A 25,851-nucleotide genomic window follows, 5' to 3' on the forward strand; every position below is an offset into this window, starting at 1 on the left:
TGTTTTAGGTATAAAGTTAGGTTGTCTATTTAATGTTTTTCTTGTTTCTTGAGGTAGGATTGTATTGCTATGAAACTTCCCTCTTAGAATTTCTTTTGCTTCATTGCATAGGTTTTGAGCTGTCGTGTTTTCATTATCATTTGTTTCTAGAAATTTTTTGATTTCCCTTTTGATTTCTTCAGTAACCTGTTGGTTATTTAGAAACGTGTTTTTTAATCTCTATGTGTTTGATTTCTTACAGTTTTTTCTTTTCTTGTAATTGATATTTAGTCTCATAGCATTGAGGTCAGAGAAGATGTTTGATATCATTTAAGTTTTCTTAAATTAACTGTGGTTTGATTTGTGACCCAAGATGTGGTCTATCCTGGAGAATGTTCCATGTGCACTTGAGAAGGAGGTGTATTATTCTGCATTTGGATGGAATGTCCTGAAGATATTGAGATTCATCTCATCTAATGTATTATTTAATACTTGTATTTCCTTATTAATCTTCTATTTTGATGATCTGTCCATTGGTGTGAGTGGGGTGTTAAAGTCTCCTACTATTACTGTGTTACTGTCAATTTCTCCTTTCGTGTCTGTTAGTGTTTGTCTCATGTATTGAGGTGCTCCTAAGTTGGGTGCATAGATATTTATAATTGTTCTGTCTTCCTCTTGGACTGATCCCTTAATTATTAGGAAGTGTCCTTCCTTATCTCTTGTAATCTTTATTTTAAGGTCTATTTTGTCTGATACGAGGATTGCTAGTCCAGCTTTCTTTTGCTTCGCATTTGCATGGAATATATTTTTCCATCCTTTCACTTTCATCCTATAGATGTCTTGAGATCTTAAGTGGGTTTCTTGTAGACAGCATATATCTGGGTCTTGTTTTTGTATCCTTTCAGCCAGTCTGTATCTTTTGGTTGGAGCATTTAATCCATTTACGTTTAAGGTAATTATTTTTATATATGTTCCTATTGTCATTTTCTTAATTGTTTCCAGTTGATTTTGTAGATCTTTTTTCTTCTGTTGTATTTCTTGACTATATTAAGTCCCTTTAATGTTTGTTTTAAAGCTGGGTTGGTGGTACTGAATTCGCTTAACTATTGCTTGTCTCAGTTCTGTTCAGTCACTCAGTCGTGTCCGACTCTTTGCGAACTCATGAATTGCAGCATGCCAGGCCTCCCTGTCCATCACCAACTGCCGGAGTTCACCCAAACTCTTGTCCATCGAGTTGGTGATGCCATCCACCATCTCATCCTCTGTCGTCCCCTTCTCCTCCTGCCCCCAAGCCTCCCAGCATCAGAGTCTTTTCCAATGAGTCAACTCTTCACATGAGGTGGCCAAAGTACTGGAGTTTTGGCTTTAGCGTCAGTCCTTCCAAAGAACACCCAGGACCGATCTCCTTTAGGATGGACTGGTTGGATCTCCTTGCAGTCCAAGGGACTCTCAAGAGTCTTCTCCAACACCACAGTTCAAAAGCATCAATTCTTCGGCACTCAGCTTTCTTCACAGTCCAACTTTCACATCCATACAGCGCACTGGCAAAACCATAGCCTTGACTAGACGAACTTTTGTTGGCAAAGTAATGTCTCTGCTTTTCAATGTGCTATCTAGGTTGGCCATAACTTTAATTCCAAGGAGTAAGCATCTTTTAATTTCATGGCTGCAGTCACCATCTGCAGTGATTTTGGAGCCCCCAAAAAATAAAGTCTGACACTGTTTCCACTGTTTCCCCATCTATTTGCCATGAAGTGATGGGACCAGATGCCATGATCTTAATTTTCTGAATGTTTAGGTTTAAGCCAACTTTTTCACTCTCCACTTTGAGTTTCATCAAGAGGCTTTTTAGTTCCTCTTCACTTTCTGCCGTAAGGGTGGTGTCATCTGCATATCTGAGGTTATTGATATTTCTCCCAGAAATCTTGATTCCAGCTTGTGCTTCTTCCAGCCCAGCGTTTCTCATGCTGTACTTTGCATAGAAGTTAAATAAGCAGGGTGACAGTATACAGCCTTGATGTATTCCTTTTCCTATTTGGAACCAGTCTGTTGTTTCATGTCCAGTTCTAACTGTTGCTTCCTCACCTGCATATAGGTTTCTCAAGAGGCAGGTCAGGTGGTCTGGTATTCCCATCTCTTTCAGAATTTTCCACAGTTTATTGTGATCCACACAGTCAAAGGCTTTGGCATAGTCAATAAAGCAGAAATAGATGGTTTTCTGGAACTCTCTTGCTTTTTCCATGATCTAGTGGATATTGGCAATTTGATCTCTGGTTCCTCTGCCTTTTCTAAAACCAGCTTGAACATCTGGAAGTTCATGGTTCATGTATTGCTGAAGCCTAGCTTGGAGAATCTTGAGCATTACTTTACTAGCGTGTGAGATGAGTGCAATTGTGTGGTAGTTTGAACATTCTATGAGATTGCCTTTCTTTGGGATTGGAATGAAAACTGACCTTTTCCAGTCCTATGGCCACTGCTGAGTTTTCCAGATTTGCTGGTATATTGAGTGCAGCACTTTCACAGCATCATCTTCCAGGATTTGAAATAGCTCTACTGGAATTCCATCACCTCCACCAGCTTTGTTCGTAGTGATGCTATCTAAGGCCCACTTGACTTCATATTCCAGGATGTCTGGCTCTAGGTAAGTGATCACATCATCATGATTATCTTGATCGTGAAGATCTTTTATGTACAGTTCTTCTGTGTATTCTTGACACCTCTTCTTAGTATCTTCTGCTTCTGTTAGGTCCATACCATTTCTGTCCTTTATTGAGCCCATCTTTTCATGAAATGTTCCCTTGGTATCTCTAATTTTCTTGAAGAGATCTCCAGTCTTTCCCATTCTGTTGTTTTCCTCTATTTCTTTGCATTGATCACTGAGGAAGGCTTTCTTATCTCTCCTTGCTATTCCTGGAACTCTACATTCAGATGCTTAAATCTTTCCTTTTCTCCTTTGCTTTTCACTTCTCTTCTCTTCATAGCTATTTGATTGTCAAAAAGCTTTTTATTTTTCCATCAATTTTGAATGAGATCCTTGCTGGGTACAGTAATCTTGGTTGCAGATTTTTGCCTTTCAGTACTTTAAATATATCCTGCCCTTCCCTTCTGGCCTGCAGAGTTTCTGCTGAAAGTTCAGCTGTTAAGCATATGAGGTTTCCCTTGTATGTTACTTGTTGCTTATCCCTTACTGATTTTAATATTCCTTTTTTGTGTTTAGTCTTTGTTAGTTTGATTATATGTGTCTTGACATGTTTCTCCTTGGGTTTATCCTGTATGGGACTCTTTGTGCCTCTTGGACTTGATTGACAATTTCCTTTTCCATGTTGGGGAAATTTTCAACTATAATCTCCAAACATTTTCTTTTTTTTTTTTAAATTTTATTTTATTTTTAAACTTTACGTAATTGTATTAGTTTTGCCAAATATCAAAATGAATCCACCACAGGTATATATGTGTTCCCCATCCTGAACCCTCGTCCCTCCTCCCTCCCCATACCATCCCTCTGGGTCGTCCCAGTGCACTAGCCCCAAGCATCCAGTATTGTGCATCGAACCTGGACTGGCATCTCGTTTCATACATGATATTTTACATGTTTCAATGCCACTCTCCCAAATCTTCCCACCCTCTCCCTCTCCCACAGAGTCCATAAGACTGTTCTATACATCAGCATCTCTTTTGCTGTCTCGTACACAGGGTTATTGTTACCATCTTTCTAAATTCCATATATATGCGTTAGTATACTGTATTGGTGTTTTTCCTTCTGGCTTACTTCACTCTGTATAATAGGCTCCAGTTTCATCCACCTCATTAGAACTGATTCAAATGTATTCTTTTTAATGGCTGAGTAATACTCCATTGTGTATATGTACCACAGCTTTCTTATCCATTCATCTGCTGAGGGACATCGAGGTTGCTTCCATGTCCTGGCTATTATAAACAGTGCTGCGATGAACATTGGGGTACACGTGTCTCTTTCCCTTCTGGTTTCCTCAGTGTGTATGCCCAGCAGTGGGATTGCTGGATCATAAGGCAGTTCTATTTCCAGTTTTTTAAGGAATCTCCACACTGTTCTCCATAGTGGCTGTACTAGTTTGCATTCCCACCAACAGTGTAAGAGGGTTCCCTTTTCTCCACACCCTCTCCAGCATTTATTATTTGTAGACTTTTGGATCGCAGCCATTCTGACTGGTGTGAAATGGTACCTCATAGTGGTTTTGATTTGCATTTCTCTGACAATGAGTGATGTTGAGCATCTTTTAATGTGTTTGTTAGCCATCTGCACGTCTTCTTTGGAGAAATGTCTATTTAGTTCTTTGGCCCATTTTTTGATTGGGTCATTTATTTTTCTGGAGTTGAGCTGTAGGAGTTGCTTGTATATTTTTGAGGTTACTTGTTTGTCAGTTGCTTCATTTGCTATTATTTTCTCCCATTCTGAAGGCTGTCTTTTCACCTTGCTAATAGTTTCCTCTGATGTGCAGAAGCTTTTAAGTTTAATTAGGTCCCATTTGTTTATTTTTGCTTTTATTTCCAATATTCTGGGAGGTGGGTCATAGAGGATCCTGCTGTGATGTATGTCAGAGAGTGTTTTGCCTATGTTCTCCTCTAGGAGTTTTATAGTTTCTGGTCTTACGTTGAGATCTTTAATCCATTTTGAGTTTATTTTTGTGTATGGTGTTAGAAAGTGTTCTAGTTTCATTCTTTTACAAGTGGTTGACCAGATTTCCCAGCACCACTTGTTAAAGAGATTGTCTTTAATCCATTGTATATTCTTGCCTCCTTTGTCGAAGATAAGGTGTCCATATGTGCGTGGATTTTTCTCTGGGCTTTCTATTTTGTTCCACTGATCTATATCTCTGTCTTTGTGCCAGTACCATACTGTCTTGATAACTGTGGCTTTGTAGCAGAGCCTGAAGTCAGGTAGGTTGATTCCTCCAGTTCCATTCTTCTTTCTCAAGATCGCTTTGGCTATTTGAGTTTTTTTGTATTTCCATACAAATTGTGAAATTATTTGTTCTAGCTCTGTGAAGAATACCGTTGGTAGCTTGATAGGGATTGCATTGAATCTATAAATTGCTTTGGGTAGTATACTCATTTTCACTATATTGATTCTTCCAATCCATGAACATGGTATATTTCTCCATCTATTAGTGTCCTCTTTGATTTCTTTCACCAGTGTTTTATAGTTTTCTATATATAGGTCTTTAGTTTCTTTAGGTAGATATATTCCTAAGTATTTTATTCTTTCCGTTGCAATGGTGAATGGAATTGTTTCCTGAATTTCTCTTTCTGTTTTCTCATTATTAGTGTATAGGAATGCAAGGGATTTCTGTGTGTTGATTTTATATCCTGCAACTTTACTATATTCATTGATTAGTTCTAGTAATTTTCTGGTGGAGTCTTTAGGGTTTTCTATGTAGAGGATCATGTCATCTGCAAATAGTGAGAGTTTTACTTCTTCTTTTCCAATTTGGATTCCTTTTATTTCTTTTTCTGCTCTGATTGCTGTGGCCAAAACTTCCAAAACTATGTTGAATAGTAATGGTGAAAGTGGGCACCCTTGTCTTGTTCCTGACTTTAGAGGAAATGCTTTCAATTTTTCACCATTGGGGATAATGTTTGCTATGGGTTTGTCATATCTAGCTTTTATTATGTTGAGGTATGTTCCTTCTATTCCTGCTTTCTGGAGAGTTCTTATCATAAATGGGTGTTGAATTTTGTCAAAGGCTTTCTCTGCATCTATTGAGATAATCATATGGTTTTTATTTTTCAATTTGTTAATGTGGTGTATTACAATGATTGATTTGCGGATATTGAAGAATCCTTGCATCCCTGGGATAAAGCCCACTTGGTCATGGTGTATGATCTTTTTAATGTGTTGTTGGATTCTGATTGCTAGAATTTTGTTAAGGATTTTTGCATCTATGTTCATCAGTGATATTGGCCTGTAGTTTTCTTTTTTTGTGGGATCTTTGTCAGGTTTTGGTATTAGGGTGATGATGGCCTCATATAATGAGTTTGGAAGTTTACCTTCCTCTGCAATTTTCTGGAAGAGTTTGAGCAGGATAGGTGTTAGCTCTTCTCTAAATTTTTGATAGAATTCAGCTGTGAAGCCGTCTGGACCTGTGCTTTTGTTTGCTGGAAGATTTTTGATTACAGTTTCAATTTCCGTGCTTGTGATGGGTCTGTTAAGATTTTCTATTTCTTCCTGGTCGAGTTTTGGAAAGTTGTACTTTTCTAAGAATTTGTCCATTTCTTCCTCGTTGTCCATTTTACTGGCATATAATTGTTGATAGTAGTCTCTTATGATCCTTTGTATTTCTGTGTTGTCTGTTGTGATCTCTCCATTTTCGTTTCTAATTTTATTGATTTGATTTTTCTCCCTTTGTTTCTTGATGAGTCTGGCTAATGGTTTGTCAATTTTATTTATCCTTTCAAAGAACCAGCTTTTGGTTTTGTTGATTTTTGCTATGGTCTCTTTTGTTTCTTTTGCATTTATTTCTGCCCTAATTTTAAGATTTCTTTCCTTCTACTAACCCTGGGGTTCTTCATTTCTTCCTTTTCTAGTTGCTTTAGGTGTAGGGTTAGGTTATTTATTTGACTTGTTTCTTGAGGTGTGCCTGTATTGCTATGAACTTTCCTCTTAGGACTGCTTTTACAGTGTCCCACAGGTTTTGGGTTGTTTTGTTTTCATTTTCATTCGTTTCTATGCAAATTTTGATTTCTTTTTTCATTTCTTCTGTGATTTGTTGGTTATTCAGCAGCGTGTTGTTCAGCCTCCATATGTTGGAATTCTTAATAGTTTTTCTCCTGTAATTGAGATCTAATCTTACTGCATTGTGGTCAGAAAAGATGTTCGGAATGATTTCTAGTTTTTTGAATTTACCAAGGCTAGCTTTATGGCCCAGGATGTGATCTAACCTGGAGAAGGTTCCATGTGTGCTTGAGAAAAAGGTGAAATTCATTGTTTTGGGATGAAATGTCCTATAGATATCAATTAGGTCTAACTGGTCTATTGTATCGTTTAAAGTTTGTGTTTCCTTGTTAATTTTCTGTTTAGTTGATCTATCTATAGGTGTGAGTGGGGTATTAAAGTCTCCCACTATTATTGTGTTATTGTTAATTTCTCCTTTCATACTTGTTAGCATTTTCTTACATACTGCGGTGATCCCATGTTGGGAGCATATATATTTATAATTGTTATATCTTCTTCTTGGATTGATCCTTTGATCATTATGTAGTGACCTTCTTTGTCTCTTTTCACAGCCTTTGTTTTAAAATCTATTTTATCTGATATGAGTATTGCTACTCCTGCTTTCTTTTGGTCCCTATTTGCATGGAAAATCTTTTTCCAACCCTTCACTTTCAGTCTGTATGTGTCCCCTGTTTTGAGGTGGGTCTCTTGTAGACATCGTATGTAGGGGTCTTGTTTTTGTATCCATTCAGCCAGTCTTTGTCTTTTGGTTGGGGCATTCAACCCATTTACGTTTAAGGTAATTACTGATAAGTATGATCCCGTTGCCATTTACTTTATTGTTTTGGGTTAGAATTTATACACCATTTTTGTGTTTCCTGTCTAGAGAATATCCTTTAGTATTTGTTGGAGAGCTGCTTTGGTGGTGCAGAATTCTCTCAACTTTTGCTTGTCTGAAAAGCTTTTGATTTCTCCTTCATACTTGAATGAAATCCTTGCTGGGTACAATAATCTGGGCTGTCGGTTATTTTCTTTCATCATTTAAGTATGTCTTGCCATTCCCTCCTGGCTTGAAGAGTTTCTATTGAAAGATCAGCTGTTATCCTTATGGGAATTCCCTTGTGTGTTATTTGTTGTTTTTCCCTTGCTGCTTTTAATATTTGTTCTTTGTGTTTGATCTTTGTTAATTTGATTAATATGTGTCTTGGGGTGTTTCTCCTTGGGTTTATCCTGTTTGGGACTCTCTGGGTTTCTTGGACTTGGGTGATTATTTCCTTCCCCATTTTAGGGAAGTTTTCAACTATTATCTCCTCAAGTATTTTGTCATGGTCTTTTTGTCTTCTCCTTCTGGAACCCCTATGATTCGAATGTTGTAGCGTTTAATATTGTCCTGGAAGTCTCTGAGATTGTCCTCATTTCTTTTAATTCGTTTTTCTTTTATCCTCTCTGATTCATTTATTTCTACCATTCTATCTTCTAATTCACTAATCCTATCTTCTGCCTCTGTTATTCTACTATTTGTTGCCTCCAGAGTGTTTTTAATTTCATTTATTGCATTATTCATTATATATTGACTGTTTTTTATTTCTTCTAGGTCCTTGTTAAACCTTTCTTGCATCTTCTCAATCCTTGTCTCCAGGATATTTATCTGTGATTCCATTTTAATTTCAAGATTTTGGTTCAATTTCACTATCATTATTCGGAATTCTTTATCAGGTAGATTCCCTATCTCTTCCTCTTTTGTTTGGTTTGGTGGGCATTTATCCTGTTCCTTTATCTGCTGGGTATTCCTCTGTCTCTTCATCTTGTTTAAATTGCTGAGTTTGGGATGTCCTTTCTGTATTCTTGCAGTTTGTGGAGTTCTCTGTATTGTGGCGTTTCCTCACTGTGTGTGGGTTTGTACAGGTGGCTTGTCAAGATTTCTTTGTTAGCGAAGCTTGTGTCGGTGTTCTGGTGGGTGGAGCTGTATTTCTTCTCTCTGGAGTGCAATGAAATGTCCAGTAATGAGTTATGAGATGTCTATGGTTTTGGGGTGACCTTGGGCAGCTTGTATTTTGAAGCTCAGGGCTGTGTTCCTTTGTTGCTGGAGAATTTGCTTGGTATGTCTTGCCCTGGAACTTGTTGGCCCTTGTGTGGTGCTTGGTTTCAGTGTCGGTATGGAGGCGTTTGATGAGCTCCTGTCAATTAATATTCCTTGGAGTCAGGAGTTCCCTGGAGTCAGGGTTTGGACTTCAGCCTCCTGCTTCCAGTTATCGGTCTTATTTTTACAGTAGTTTCAAAACTTCTCCTTCTATACAGCACCATTGATAAAACATCTACATTAAAGATGAAAAGTTTCTCTACTGTGAGGGTCACTCAGAGAGGTTCACAGCGTTACATAGAGAAGAGAAGAGGGAGGAGGGAGTTAGAGGTGACCCAAATGAGATGAGGTGGAATCAATAGTGGAGAGAGTGGGGTAGCCAGTAGTCACTTCCTTATGTGCACTCCACAACTGGACCACTCAGAGATGTTCACAGAGTTATACAGAGAAGAGAAGAAGGAGGAAGGAGACAGAGGTGGCCAGAAGGATAAAAGGGGGGAATGAAAAGGAGGGAGACAGATTCAGCCAGTAGTCAGTTCCCTAAGTGTTCTCCACCGTCTGGAACACACAGAAACTCACAGAATTGGGTAGAGTAGAGAGGGGTTAGGGAGGAGACATAGGCGACCTGGTGGAGAAAAAGGAGAGTCCAAAGGGAGAGAGAGCAGTCAAGCCAGTAATCTCCTAGTGAAAAATGGGTCCTGAAGATTGGGTTCTTAAAGGTACAAAATTGGTAACAAATACATAAAAGCAAAAATTAAAAATCTAGAGTAGTGTTTAGAATTTCAAAAATACGATGTTAAAGAAAAGAAGAAGGAAAAGAAAGAGAGAAAAAACGAACACAGAAAAACAAACAAGGTCGCGAAAATTATAAAGAAAATACAGGTACAAAATTGATAACTAATACCAAAAAGCAAAAATTAAAAATCTAGAGTAGAGTTTGGAATTTCAAAAATACAATGTTAAAAAAAAAGGAAGAGGAAACATAAAGAGAGAAAACAAACAAAAACAAACAATGTCGTAAAAATTATAAAGAAAATACAGGTACAAAATTGATATCAAATACCAAAAAGCATAAATTAAAAATATAGAGTAGAGTTTGGAATTTCAGATATACAATGTTATATAAAAGAAGAAGAGAAAGAAACAGAAAAAAAAAAAAAAGCCACAGAAATTATAAAAAAAACTATAGGTACAAAATTGATAACATATACCAAAAAGCTAAAATTGAAAAACTAGAGTAGAGTTTGGAATTTCAAAAATACAATGTTAAAGAAAAGAAGGAAAAAAAAAAAAAACAAGGTCAAAAAATTATAAAAAAAAAATATATATGAAGTTTTCTGAAGAAGAAAAAAAATAGGGTCTTTTTTTTTTTTGCAAAGTAATAGGTTATAAAAGTGAAAATTAAAGGAACAATAGAGAACTTAAAAAAATTTTTTTTAATTAAAAAAAAAAGAAAGAAAGAATGATTGTAAAAAATAGTAAAAATATATCTAGGACTTTCTCTGGTTTTGTTATGAGTATTGTGGGTTCAGTTCATTTTTGGCTAGTTCCTTGGTCCGACTTATATTTCTCAAGATTTATAGGCCCCTTCCTATGTAGCCCGTAGTAACCACGGGGTTTTAATCTATTGCCTGTAGCTTCCAAGGCGTTTCCCTGTGTTATAACTTCTTCTGTTTGCTGGTCTCTTCAGTGTCTGGTTACCGCCCTGACACAAAGGGGATGGTGGGGGACACTTTTTTTTTTTTTTTTAGGCTCACTTGTTCAGTCACGCTGTGGGGAGGGAGGGAGGGATGCTGCAAACAAATAACACTGGCGTGCACCCGCAATGCCTCAGCCACACTGGGTCTGCCCCCGCTCACGGGGCGTGTAGCCTCCCTGCCCACACTGCTCGGGCTCTAGGTTGTTCCCCCGGGAACAATCCGAGGCTGGCCCTGGGCTGCATGCACCTCCCAGGTCCAAGCCGCACAGGTTCAGGCACTCGGGTAGTCCTCAGAGTCGCAGACTCAGTTGGGCCTGCGTTTTGTGCTCTTCCCAGGTCCGAGCAGCTCAGGTGATGAGGTGTTTGGCGAGCGCCAATGCTGCGACTTATCGCCTCCCCACCACTCGGTTATCTGGGTGTAAAACCGGTGCACCTTCTCAGGCAGATGTTGACCGTCCAGACCCCCAAGAAGTTTTAGTTAGCAAAGAAGCCTGCTTACAGTTTTATAGATAATATCTCTCTGGGGCTGCGATTGACCCCTTCTGGCTCTGGCTGCCTGTCACCGGAGGGGGAAGGTCTGCAGCCGGCTATCTCTGTTCAGTCCTTGTTCCGTGCACGGGCCTGGCGGTGTCTTAGGTTGGGGCTGGCTTTTCACGTGGTAGATGTCCCACAGTCTGGTTTGCTAGCCCAAATTATTTCGCTCAGATAGTGCTAAGGGTATTCAGGCCAGATTCTTACTCTAAGCTATGCAGCCTGCGCTGCGCCTCCCTGCCCAGCCCCCGCTTGCTAATGGCGTGTGCAGGCGTCTGCGCTGCTTCTCCGCTGGGGGAGTTACCGTAGGGCTTGCAATCTGCGAGTTTTAATTGTTTATTTATTTTTTCTTCCTGTTATGTTGCCCTCTGTGCTTCCAAAGCTCGGCACAGATTTGACAGTGAGAAGGTTTCCTGGTGTTTGGAAACTTCTCTCTTTTTAAGACTCCCTTCCTGGGACGGAACTCCGCCCCTCCCTCTTTTGTCCCTTTTTTTTGTCTTTTATATTTTTTCCCTACCTCCTTTCGAAGAGTTGGGTTGCTTTTCTGGGTGCCTGATGTCCTCTGCTGGCATTCAGAAGTTGTTTTGTGGAATTTACTCGATGTTTAAATGCTCTTTTGATGAATTTGTGGGGGAGAAAGTGTTCTCCCCGTCCTATTCCTCTGCCATCTTCCAAACATTTTCTCATACAGTTTCTTTTTCTCTTCTTCTTCTGGGACCCCTATAATTTGAATGTTGGTGCATTTGATATTGTCCCAGAGGTGTCTGAGAATGTCCTTAGCTCTTTTTATTCTTTATACTTTAATCTGCTCTTCAGAAATTATTTCCACCATTTTATCTTCCAGCTCACTGATTGGTTCTTCTGCTTCAAATATTCTGGTATTGATACCTTTAGAGTATTTTTAATTTCAGTAATTGTGTTGCTTGTCTCTGTGTGTTTTTTATTTAATTCTTCTAGGTCTTTGTTAATTGATTCTTGCATTTTCTCCATTTCATTTTCAAGGTTTTTGATCATGTTTACTATCATTATTCTGAATTCTTTTTCAGGTAGTTTGCCTATTTCCTCTTCATTTATTTGGACTTCTGTGTTTCTAGTTTGTTCTTTTATTTGTGCAGTATTTGTCTGCCTTTTCATTATTATTTTTTTTTAAGTTCTTGTGTTTGAGGTCTCTTTTCCCAAGCTTCAAGGAAAGTTGAATTCTTACCGTGAAAAAGGTTGAATTCTTTCTTCCTTTTGGTTTCTGCCCTCAGTGTTTTGTGTGAGCTTCCTATGGGGTGAGATTTGTGCCGAGTTTTTGTTTGTTTGTTGGTTTTTCCTCTGATGGGCAAAGCTGAGTGAGATGGTAATCCTATCTGCTGATGATTGGGTTTGTATTTTTGTTTTGTTTATTGTTTAGATGAGGGTGCTACTGGGTGATGCAGGGTCTTCAAGTGGGTTCCTTTATGTGAGTTCTCACTATTTGATACTCCCTAGGGTTAGTTCTCTGGTAGTCTAGGGTCTTGGCGTCAGTGCTCCTATTCCAAAGGCTCAGGGCTTGATCTTTTGTCAGGAATGGAGATTCCACAAGTGGTTTGTTATACCATTAAGTTAGATTAAAACAAATATCCAAAAACAAGAAACCAAAGATGAACCCCAGACAAATGGCAGTTACAAAACCATGGATGTATACCCATGAGCAAAGTGAAAACAGTCCAACAAAAATAAAGTACAGTAGACTGACCTGGTGAACAAAGGAAATCAAAAATTATATTTACTAGTTAAGAACAAAACTAACTTCAGCACAGACTGGAAAACAACACTAAAGAAAGGTGCCAAGTGGGGAATAAAGCAATGAAAACAAAACTAACAATTGTGTTGAGAGGAAAGGAAAGAAAGAAAAGAAAGAATGAATATATATGCAAAGTTAAATAGAGGTAGATGAAGATTTATATATATTAAAGATTAGCTGCAAGGGAAAAAGAATAGTAGGAAAGGCAAACAAAGGAATAAATGTATAAAAAATAATAATAGGTTAAAAAAATTAAAATTAAAAAAGGAGAAAAGAAAAAAAAAGGAAAACTCCACAGAACTGCAAAAGCCAAATGTAGAGGCAGACGTTTATAACAACAATAATAAATGTGACTGAGGGGCAGGCGGGAAGCTCAAAAGGTTAATTGGATTTCTTAGTGCCAATAAAATCGACAACTACAAAAGAGGGGGAAGAAAAGGAAAGAGAAAAGAAAAAAATATACAAAAGAATCCACAGAACAAGTAAAAAAATAAAAATAATAAATATTTTTCTTGAGTCGCTGTTGTCAGCGTCCTTTCCCTCGCTGGGAGTCACAGTCCACCTCACCTCCCTAGGATGCCCTCCAACACTGTGCTGATCTCTGGACCTGCTGTGGGGGCAGCTCAGATTCTAATCTGGTCCTACTCCTGTGTGTTCTTGCCTCCAATGTCCACAGCTATCAGTGCTAGTGTTTTTCTTTTGTGGGAGCTCTCAATGGTCTTTCCTATATTCCATCAACACAGTCTGCTTAGTTGATCATGTGAATTTAATCTGCAGCTTGTACAGCTGGTGGGAAGATTTTGGGTCTTCTTCCTTAGCCACACTGCCCCTGGGTTTCAATTATAGTTTTATTTCCACCTCTACATGTGGGTTGTCCATTGGGGTTTAGCTCCTGAGGCTGCCCTGGAGGGATTGGGTTTGCCGCTGTGAGGGCCAGGTGTGGAGGTGGTACAGCTGCTTGGGTCACAGGGGTTCTGACAGCACGAGGTACTCAGGGAGTTGGGCTAGGGCAGCAAGAGATATAGTGCTTTAGAAGGGTATGGCAACCAGTATTGTCCAATAGGATCCAGTATTCTTGCCTGGAGAAACCCCTTTCTGACAGAGAAGCCTGGCAGGCCACAGTCTACAGAGTCAAAAAGAGTTGGACAGGACTGAAGCAACCCTGTACACACAGACATGACTTTTTTTTTTTTGCCTGTGGCAGCTCTGCCCCAGTGAGAGGTAGCACAGCTGCTTGGCTTGTGGGTACCCTGGCAGTGCCAAGTGTGCAGGGACTTGGTCTGCTTCCGCCCCAGGAGTTATGGCTCTATCAGAGTCTTTTTTCATGCCTCTTGTAGCTGGCGATCAGAAGGCCTTTTTGGCCAGTCTTTCTCCATCGCTCCGCCCATTCAGGCACTTGGAGGGCTCCCTTGCCTGGGGTCCTTCTCTGTTGTTCCTCGTGTCAGGCACATAGAGGGGCCTCCCTGGCTGGGGTCCTACTCTATAGATTAGTGCATCAGGCACTTGAAGGGGCACCCTGGGTAGGGTCCTACTCTGTAGTTCCTTGCATCAGTCACTGAAACGAGCACCGTGGGTGTGATCCTACTCTGTAGTTCAATACATCAGGCGTTTGATGGGCCAGTCTCTCTATTGTTCAGCTGCTGATGCTGGAGTGTGGAGAGAGAGAGGCTATGGTGATGGCTCCATCCCCTGCATGTGACTCAGCAGTATCGTCTTGCTTCCATGGTGGCCTAGCTTTTATCCACCAGCATTTCCCACCACGATCACTTTCTTCACATCCCTTCAGTCTTTCTCTCCACAGACAACAGCAGCCCTCACACTGGGATTGCTCCACAATCCCTAAACTTCAGCTCCCAGCCACTGCACCTTACAGGAGACCAGCATTCCTGTCCAGGGTATGTATGGCTGCAGCAAGGACTGTCTCATTCTCATTCCATTTAGGCTGCCACAGATCAGCTGTTTCACTCTCAGTCTTAAATGTTTCTCCTCTGACTCAGACAATTGCCCCACTGTGGGGATCAGACCCCTGCTTAAGTTCCCCCACCCACTAAGGGCAGGTCCTGCCCTACTAACTGTCCTGTTTTCCCCCTAGTTCCTTTGTCCTACAGAGTTTTGCCTGGTTCTATATATTCTTTTCCACTGGTCAGGTACTCCTGTCTGCTCTCAGATGGTGTTCTGCATGCACCTGGTGCTCAGCCTTCTTTACGGTTCAGCTATCACAACTGTACATGACCACTGGGAAGACCATGCTGCTGCTGCTGCTAAGTCGCTTCAGTCATGTCCGACTCTTAGTGACCCCATGGACTGCAGCCCACCAGGCTCCCCTGTCCCTGGGATTCTCCAGGCAAGAACACTGGAGTGGGTTGCCATTTCCTTCTTCAATGCATGAAAGTGAAAAGTGAAAGTGAAATCGCTCAGTCCCGTCTGACTCTTAGCGACCCCATGGACTGCAGCCTACCAGGCTCCTCCGTCCATGGGATTTTCCAGGCAAGAGTACTGGAGTAGGTTGACATTTCCTTCTCCAGGGAAGACCATAGCCTTGGCTATATAGCCTTCTCGGCAGAGTGATATCTCTGCTTTTCATCACATTGTCTGGATTTGTCATAGCTTTCCTGCCAAGAAGCAATCGTCTTCTGATTTAATGGCTGCAGTCACCATCTGCAGTGATTTTAGAGCCCAAGAAGAGGAAATCTGTCACTACATCCACCTTTTCCCTTCTAGTTGCCATGAGGTAATGGGGCCAGATGCTATGATCTTAGATTTTTGATATTTAGTTTTAATCTGGCTCTTGCACTTTCCTTTTTCACCCTTACCAAGAGGCTCTTTAGTTCCTCTTGCAATAACTACAACCCATCTAAAATCTCAACTTGAAGTATCCCTGTCTTAGGCAACTAACCATATCTTTCTCTTAGTTTTTTCTAGCACGTCAATTTTGACTACTCATTACTCCAGTATATTCTCTTTAGCTTTTCACTGTCACCCATGTTACATCCTCATTTCTTTTCTTATACCTAATAAGATTTCATGATTCACTTTTATAATTACTGTTTTGCATTTTTCTGTAATTATTTTTTAAATTTCTCCTTTCCTTTTGACAAAACTCCAAAACTTGTTAAATCAAACTCTCTGCCTACTTGAGATACACATCAGAACAGTATAACTGGAGAAAATAACAACCAAAAAGACTTATCTCACTTTGGGTTCTAAATCACAGAATTCAAGTGAGCCCCCAGTGCTGTTCAATACTTCCATGACATTTTCATAAACAATTTACATCCCTGTTCTCTGAGGATACATTTCAGAGCTTGTCTACTATCTTTTAATCTTTGATCCCTCCTGCATCTCTATTCTCAGATGATAACCTATCTTATTAAATGAACAAAATAATTAAAATAATCATAAAAGAACCTCTACATCTTCCTGTAAGTGAACTGTATGTATACTACACTGTGTATACTTCCTTTTCTTACATTACAAAGAATGTGCTCTGCACCCAGCCTTCCTTTTCCACCCCCAATCTAAAGTCACTCTATTTGTGTACTGGATCCTATCCCACATCACCTACTGAAAACTTTTATACTCCAACTATCATCCCACTCATTAAATCATCAGTGTTTCTCACTGTGCTTCATTTCCATCACAATGGACATATCATCCATTTTAAAGCAACTGTTATAAGTACAGATCCTGAAACTTTATCTTCTTCCCACAGGCTTCTCCTCTCTGTTTCCCTTTGTATTAGCACTTCTAGATAGAGTTGTGCATAGTCACTCTCCCCAGTTCCTTGTTTTCTAGGCTGTATGGAACCATTGCAGTCAGGCTCTATTTTCCATTACTCCATTGAAGCCATTCTTATCAAGGTTACTTACTGGTAATATCCTTGTTGCCAAAGTCAATGTGGCATTTGAAACTTCCAGTTTCATCTTTATTCCTTAAACATTTCTTCACACCATATTCTCCAGAAATTTTTTGGAACACAATGACCACTCCTCCCAGTGTCTTGCTGGAACCTCCTCACCTTTACCGTTTCTAAGTTTTAAAAGTGGTCTCTCTCAGGCCTGAAACCTATTCTCTTCTATCTAACCATTCATTCTCTAAGAGACCCTATCCATTGAATAAGGCTTTAAGTTTTATTTCTATGTGCTGTGATTTCCAACATGTAGCCTAAGTATTAACCCTTCTCTTGACTGTTACCACCAAATTCCTTCTTACTGTCTCTACTTAGATATCTAATAGTCATCTAAATTTGAGGTATCCAAAACTGAATTATTAACTCTACTTCTAAATCTCCTTCCTGAATTTTCATTATTGGACATCCAGTTTTTTCAGACCCAAAATGTAAAGTTATCTGGACTCCACACTTTCTCTTACATCTTCTTATAGCTTATTAGGCAATTTGGTGAACTCTATCTTTAAACTACATACTTCACCCATTGTTTGCTAATTGCCAAGGGTTTTGGAAAGAAAGCAAACAAACAAAAACATACGCATGACATTTGAATTCTATGCTGCATGTATGATTTTCAAATCTGCATCATCTCTTAAATGGGAAATGAAGCCAAATGAGTAAAATTGTTGTAATATAAATTCTAGTGTTATGGTAAGTGAAACTAAATACAAAATTTAGTAAAATAAAATTTGTTCTCATTGTGAATATTTTTCAAAAATCTATCACCCTGTGGTATAATTGTTATTTCTAGTCAGTTGCTAAAATAGAAAGTCCAGAACTAAAAACACTGTTTTATGTTCTACTTATTTCCTATAATCTTCAACGACTTATTAGAACTTCTTAGTAACCCAGATGCTCTCATCACAGTTTATATTAATTGTCTAGGTGAGGTCTTACCTGATAAAGGAAATTATGGGAAAGCAATATTATAGGAAATGGTGTATAATAGATTTATGAGTTCATGAAAGTAATTCTGTCACAGAGAAACTGCATAATCATAATGTTCTACTGGGATAAATCTTAGTGCCTCAGATAAATTGTCTTTTTGTTTATTTATGGCAGAGTCTATTGTTAAGGTAATAACTATATAGAACCATCATGCCTATATGGTGTGACCAAATCTTCCACTTAGGGCAAAGTCTTTTCTCTCTAGCCTGACAGTAAATAATCAATGGTCTCATACACAAAATTTCTGTTTCACCTGATTGCTCAGCAATTGAATCTTATTCAGTGTGACTTTGTTTCCTAGAGTATTAGATTCGGTTCAGTTCGAAGACTCAGCTTGAATAAATGATAATTCTTACTGGGAAAATTCTAGATATGTAGCACAGAAACTTTGGAAATGAATCCCTGAATAAAGGGCCCTTAAATGTGTATTTAATTCCAATGATGCTAAAACTCCATCTATATCACTGCAGATGGTGACTGCATCCATGAAATTAAAAGGCTCTTACTCCTTGGAAGGAAAGTTATGAGCAACCTAAATAGCATATTCAAAAGCAGAGACATTACTTTGCCAACAAAGGTTCATCTAGTCAAGGCTATGGTTTTTCCTGTGGTATGTATGGATGTGAGAGTTGGACTGTGAAGAAGGCTGAGCGCCAAAGAACTGATGCTTTTGAACTGTGGTGTTGGAGAAGACTCTTGAGAGTCCCTTGGACTGCAAGGAGATCCAACCAGTCCATTCTGAGAGAGATCAGCCCTGGAATTTCTTTGGAAGGAATGATGCTAAAGCTGAAACTCCAGTACTTTGGCCATCTCATGTGAAGAGTTGACTCATTGGAAAAGACTCTGATGCTGGGAGGGATTGGGAGCAAGAGGAGAAGGGGATGACAGAGGATGAGATGGCTGGATGGCATCACTGACTTGATGGACGTGAGTCTCAGTGAACTCTGGGGGTTGGTGACGGACAGAGAAGCCTGGTGTGCTGCGATTCATGGGTTCGCAAAGAGTCGGACACAACTGAGTGACTGATCTGATACCCCACAATTGATTTTGCTGGACTCAGTTCTTTGAGAAAATGTTTCTTTTGTCTACAAGTTAAATATTTGGTTCAACTGTACTTCTCTATTTTTGTCATTTACTGCTCTATCCACTTTTGTGAATGGTTAATAGGTGCAAAGAGCAATTCTCCCTTCTCAAAGTTGAACATTTTTAAAGTAGCCATACAGTGCATGCTTCATAGCATCATACTAACACATGACTACAAGTTTTTCTTTTTTATGGACAAATTAATCAAATAGAATATTGAAGGAGAAAGAAAAACTTTAATTAATCAAGGATCCTGAATCATCACTGACATGAGAGATCTAGATTTGATTTCACATCCATTATTTTTTATTCTTTGGAACATATATTCATTGAAATATTATAGCATACTAAAGAGTTAAGAAGATGCTTAAAAATTTTTATGATTTACTAAGATATCCTGGAGGAGAAGGGGACGACAGAGGATGAGATGGCTAGATGGCATCACTGACTCGATTGACATGAGTCTGAGTGAACTCTGGGAATTTGTGATGGACAGGGAGGCCTGGCATGCTGCGATTCATGGGGTCGCAAAGAGTTGGACATGACTGAGCGACTGAACTGAACTGAACTGAAGATATCCTGGTTCCAAATAGGAAAAGGAGTACGTCAAGGCTGTATATTGTCACCCTGCTTACTTAACTTATATGCAGCGTACATCATGAGAAATGCTGGGGTGGAAGAAGCACAAGCTGGAATCAAGATTGCCTGGAGAAATATCAATAACCTCAGATATGCATATGACACCACCCTTATGGCAGAAAGTGAAGAGGAACTAAAAAGCCTCTTGATGAGGCTTAAAAGTTGGCTTAAAGCTCATCATTCAGAAAACTAAGATCATGGCATCTGGTCCCATCACTTCATGGCAAATAGATGGGGAAACAGTGGAAACAGTGTCAGACTTTATGCTTTGGGCCTCCAAAATCACTGCAGATGGTGATTTCAGCCATGAAATTAAAAGATGCTTACTCCTTGGAAGGAAAGTTATGACCAACCTAGATGACATATTAAAAAGCAGAGACATTCCTTTGCCAGCCAAGGTCTGTCTAGTCAAGGCTATGGTTTTTCCAGTAGTCATGTAGGGATGTGAGAGTTGGACTATAAAGAAAGCTGAGCGCTGAAGAATTGATGCTTTTAAACTGTGGTGTTGGAGAAGACTCTTGAGAGTCCCTTGAACGGCAAGGAGATCCAACCAGTCCATGCTAAAGGAGATTGGTCCTGGGTGTTCTTTGGAAGGAATGCTGCCAAAACTGAAACTCCAATACTTTGGCCACCTCATGCGAAGAGTTGACTCATTGGAAAAGACTCTGATGCTGGGAGGGATTGGGGGCAGGAGGAGAAGGGGACGACAGAGGATGAGATGGCTGGATGGCATCACTGACTCAATGGACGTGAGTCTGAGTGAACTCTGGGAGATGGTGATGGACAGGGAGGCCTGGCATGCTGCGATTCATGGGGTCGCAAAGAGTCAGACATGACTGAGCAACTGAACTGAACTGAACTGAAGGTATATATCTCTTTATAATCCATTAATGAACAAAACAAGACAAAAGTAAAATTTATTTGTTTTAATGACACAATTGTACAAACTGTTGTTGCTTAGTTTAGGTAAAAGAATGTTGAGGGCTAAGGTATACTTTGAGTAACTTAATTCCTTATCTTAATAAGTATAAACTGTCTCTTTTGGCTCTCTGAGCATCACCATGGTAGTTGGCAAGAACAAGCATCTTATGAAAGTTGGCAAAAAGGGACCCAAGAAGAAAGTGGTTGACTGATTTTCTAAGAAAGATTGGCATTATGTGAAAGCACTAGTGTTTTCCCAGTATTTCTTATCTGAAATACATATTTCTTATATGAAAACACTAGTCATGAGAACTCAAGGAACCAAAACAGTATCTGATCGCCTCAAGGGTCATGTTTTTTCTTTTTTTTTTTTAGGGTCATGTTTTTGAAGTGAGCCTTTCTGATCTGCAGAAAGATGAAGTTGCATTTAGACAATCCAGGCTAGTTACTGAGATTGTTCAGGGAAAAAACTGCCTTACTAATTTCCATGGAATGGATCTTTTTGATTTTTTATTGAGCACTAAAGGATGGGTTGGGAACTATCTTTCCAAGTTATGCCTCATTAGGCGTTAATTTATTCTAATTTTCCTAAGATAGCTTTCAGAACATTTTCTTTTTCTTAGAGCTCTGTTCTTGCTAGCAGTAGCCTCTTCAGGTCCACTGCTGAGTGGCTCCTCCCTGGAAGTTAATTTCCTCCTTTTCTTGAGAACTCTCTTGTTTCCTGACTCTTCAGGGTGACTAACTGGTTCCTCTTTGGGGAAAGAATTCTTCCTCTAGGGAAGACTTCATGGTGGGGATCTTGTTGTTCACTCGCTAAGTCGAGTCTGACTCTTTGTGACCCCATGGACTGCAGAATGCCAGACTTCTCTGTCCTTCAGTATCTCCTGGAGTTTGCTCAGATTCATGTTCATTGAGTTGGTGATACTCCCTTGATAAAATGTGCTCCATGATCTAATACTGGTAGATCATGATTGAAGTTATGTTGATGTTAAGACTATGGATGGTTACTTGCTTTGTCTGTTCTGTGTGGGCTTTACTGAAAAATACAGCAATCATGTCCTGAAGACTGCTTATGCCCAGCACCAGAAGGTCTGCTAGATCCAGAAGACGATGATGGAAATCATGACCTGAGAGGGGCAGACAAATGACTTGGAAGAGGTAGTCAATAAATTGATTCCAAACTGTATTGGAAAAGACATAGAAAAGACTCACTAATCTATTTATCCATTCTATAATGTCTTTGTTAGAAAAGTAAAAATGCTGAAGAAGCCTAAGTTTCAATTGGGAAAATTCATGGAGCTATATGGTGAAGGCAATAGTTTTAGAAAAGCTACTGGGGATGAGACTAAATGAGCTGATGGATATAAGCCACTGGTCCAAGAATCTGTTTAAAATTCAGGCTTTTAATGATGACAAATAAAAGATCTTATTTGTGGTAAAAAAAAAAAAAAAAATATATATATATATATATATATATATATAAACATAGAGTACTGAAAAGAAGATAGATATCTGAATTACTAATATAAACATACAACTTGATTGTTAGTTGCTTGAATGGTCACCAGGCACAGAGTTGCCCACAATTTGGCAGTTAGGTTACGCTATCATCTGTAAATGGACAACTCTAATCCTGTGTAATTTAGTGGCTGCTCCAGTCATTCATTTAATTTAAAATAGTTTGGTATGAAGGAAATGTAAATATCAGAAATTATTGTAAAATGATGTAAAATACCCCCTGATTTGTATTGGTTACAAAGGTATGCGTGTGGCCTGCTAAGTAGCTCCAGTCATGTCCAACTCTTTGCAACCCTATGGACCGTAGCCCACCAGGCTTGTCTGTTCAGGGGATTCTCCAGGCAAGAATACTGGAGTGGGTTTACCATGCTCTCCCCCAGGGGATCTTCCTGACCCAGGGATCTAACCTCCTTTTCTTATGTCTCCTGCATTGGCAGGCAGGTTCTTTACTACTACTGCCTCCTGGAAAGCCCTACAAAGGTAAAGTGAAAGTGAAAGGACTTGGTCATGTCCTACTCTTTGTGACCCCATGGAGTGTAGCCCATCAGGCTCCTCTGTCCATGAAATTCTCCAGGCAAGAATATTGGAGTGGGTTGCCATGCCCTCCTCCAGGAGATGTTCCCAACCGAGGGATAGAACCCAGGTCTCCCACATCACAAGCAGATTCTTTACCATTTGAGCTACCCAGGAAGCTCCTACTAGATACTATTAATACTACTCTGTGCTGTTTCTCACCTTCATAATTGAAGGAAATGCTAAATTTCAGTAGAGGTTTATGAAAATAAAAATGTCAGCCTTTTCCATATCGGAATACTTACCTTCCCTGAATTCTGTGCAAAAACTTCAGTTTAAGAACTCCTGATTTACGGAGTTTGACAAGTCAATTCAAAGATAACCTGGGAAAATATAATTCAGGAGAAGTATAGTCAGTCTTTGCCCTTGAAGAGTTAACAGTTAAATAGAGATGTAGCACATGCTGACATTGCATAGCATTCATAAGTTATTTAAGTCTATTTTAATTTTGTGGGGGCGTGGGGATTTCCAAAGGGTATGCAATGTCTAAGCTTAGATAGGGGAAGTGGTCTGTTGCCACTGTCTTGTAAATAGTAGAGCTTGTTAATACCTTGGCATTAATGTAGTCATTTTTTATGTCTGCAAGTGATGTAGGTACTCATAAGAGTTACACTGATGCTTAGTGGGTTCTTCAACTGGAATTCAAAATATAAGGCATATTCTTGGCAAAGCAATTTTGATAACTCTGAAATAATTGATATTTTTTTTTCAAAGAAACAGTGCTTAGGAGTGTCATTTATCTTTGTGGACACCAACAGATTTACTTACAATATGTTTGATTATAACTAGAACAGATCTAATTCACATGTGTACACTCCTTCCAAGTAGGTTGCTTTTTGGTTAATGTATTTAGCTGGACCTAGGAAAGCCTTTGGCTGTGTGTAATGCTGTCTCAGCCTTTAGTACACAGTGAGTGTGGCATTTTGAGCTATCTGACTTAGATTTCTATTGGCAGAACTGTATTCATTTTCACACAATACCATTAACACAACAACTGTTTTCCTTTATTCCCCCGCCAAAAGAACTATTATCCTAAAAAAAATTTAGCACATTTTCCAGAGATGTCCAGCTTACAACCAGGTTGTAGCTCAGCCAAAGCCTTGGGGAATGTGACTCAAAGATAGAGTGAGACAGAAATCAATGAGAAACAGCTGGAGAACAGTGCAATTCTATAATAAAATAATTTATTATTGGTACTGACTTCAGAATCATCAGCAGACATTCATCAGGCACCTACTATGTGCCTGCCACTGTGCTGCTACATATGTGCCTATCACTGTGCCTACTGTGCCTGTCATATGTGCCTACTGTGTGCCTGCCACTGCCATTACGTGTTTGGTCACTAAACTTCCAAGGCTGGATAGGCACAGCAATGACAGCCTGTGGCCACTGAGGGACAGTTCAGGAAAAGGGGCCTTTAAGCTGGATGAGAGCCTTGTCTGAGACATATTAAACCAGAAAGAATAAATTAAAGTGTTTGATTCTGCAAATAAGCATGTGAGTACAACAAATGGAAGATCAGAAATACAAACCCAGTTGATGTAGACAGAATCTGGGAAGACAGAGCTGCAGACACCAGATTCCAGTTTTTTTATTCATTACTTTTCAATTTATGTTTTCTGGCCAGTTAGGACTGAGCTAAAAATGAATTACTGTTTCTGGCGCCTATGGGCCTGTAACCTTACTGGTGTTGATTTGCATGTGGTGTTCTGCTTAGATGCTTTAGTTTTTGTGTGGTTAGAAAGAGATTTGTTTTGGTATAGGAACATCAACCAGGAAGACCAACAGAGAGAATGAAAATGCTTTTATTACAGACACTGTCTCATTCTTGAGATGATTTGGAGAACTTGATATGGAGACGAATTAGCATCAAAAACATGAGATGTGTTCATAAATGACTTCACTTGACCATGGGAACAAGCATTAGTTTCAGGACAAGTGCTTGAGGAGAGATCCATCAGCTCCTCTACCTCCCTGCATTGCACATCAACCTGTAGGGAAGCTTTGAGGCCATAGTGTCATGTCCAGAGAAGAAGCAGGAATAGTGTTTCTTTTGGGTATGTAGGAAAGTGCTACAGAAGATCTAGACATGACTCTGAAAATAGCCAGCCATCACTATTGTCAAGGTGACTGAAGCAGAAAAGCACTAATAATAATATTCCTATTCACCTTAATATATGTTTGGGTCATAAGGATATAGAGGCTTGTAAATAAACCAAAATAGCTATTTATGTAATTTGTTGTGATTCAAACAATACTGCTTTGAAATTCCTCAAACATAACAAAGATATAAAAAGGAGGCTCATGTTCTCTGTCTGGCACTATTATAGACTACCCATCAGGTTTGGCATCCTAACATGGAACAGAAGAAGGGGTATGATAGAGGTCTTGATGACACAGACCACAAGAAATACTGTCTTTGGTGGAGGAGACAGAAAGGCTAAGACATCCTGAGGCCAGTTCTGATAAGTGATAGCTCCTAAAGCAGCATCACAGCTACTGTTGAAGTAGAACTTAGATAAGACATCTTTTCTGGACTCAGAGATATACCTGAGTGGTAAGGGGCTGTGACACTTGAAGGGATTGGACAGCCTGTTGCTGTGCTGGTGAAGCCAACAAACTTAAAATTTATATCAACTTAGAATATGCTCTGTAGGAACTGGTGACAGCTGGATTACATATATGGTATATCTCCATGGAAGCTGAAATAACTACTAATCAAAAGTCAAATAAAAATTCTATAAACCATCAAAATTGTATAGTTCAAGATTGTAGCTTGTTGATCACACAATTTGATTCAAAGTTAAAAGTTAAAGTGCCTAGAAACTAATAGACTGATTTTCTCTTAGGCACATTTCCATGAAACTTAATTATGGATTATCTAAGTTGACAATTTATGTCATATGAATTTTCTTTGGCAAATAGTTGATGTATTGAAGTTTGGAATGAAATATTATGAAAATAAAATGCTCTAATTGGAATGCGTGCCTGAGTAGAGGGCCAACTCACATATGGTACGAGATAAGACAAGGCTGTGTCTATAAGCAGGGCCAATATTTCTTCAAAATGTAACTATAAAGCTACTCAAATCCTGGACTATGTGTCAATCAAAACCTCGAAGTTTGGGGCTGTGTAGTATTACATGAACATTTTAGCATTTCAAACATCCAGTCCAATCATTAAAAGTTCTTCTTTTTTTTTTTTTCTTTTTCTTTTTTTTTTTTTTTAAATTTATTCCTTTATTTCTCATGTGTTCCCCATCCTGAACCCTCCTCCCTCCTCCCTCCTCCCTCCCCATACCATCCCTCTGGGTCGTCCCAGTGCACCAGCCCCAAGCATCCAGCCCATGGGTTGCAAAATGTCAAGTAGTGAAACAGTCTAAGAAGAACAGGTTTCAAAACATATCTTCAAGTATCTGAGTGATTTTACCTACTCTCCAGGATTCATAAATATATACCAATTAAATGTTAGA

At 39.3% G+C, this 25,851-nt stretch overlaps 1 pseudogene; it reads left to right on the forward strand.

Moving 5' to 3' along the window:
* Window positions 1-20,428: 20,428 nt before the first annotated feature.
* LOC147374274 (small ribosomal subunit protein eS1-like) lies at window positions 20,429-21,680 on the forward strand (annotated as a pseudogene).
* Window positions 21,681-25,851: the final 4,171 nt, after the last annotated feature.

Source organism: Bos grunniens, chromosome 4 (assembly GCF_055505025.1).
Source record: "Bos grunniens cultivar Pamir isolate PY7600 chromosome 4, Bosgru_T2T1.0, whole genome shotgun sequence".
Taxonomy (NCBI): domain Eukaryota; kingdom Metazoa; phylum Chordata; class Mammalia; order Artiodactyla; family Bovidae; genus Bos; species Bos grunniens.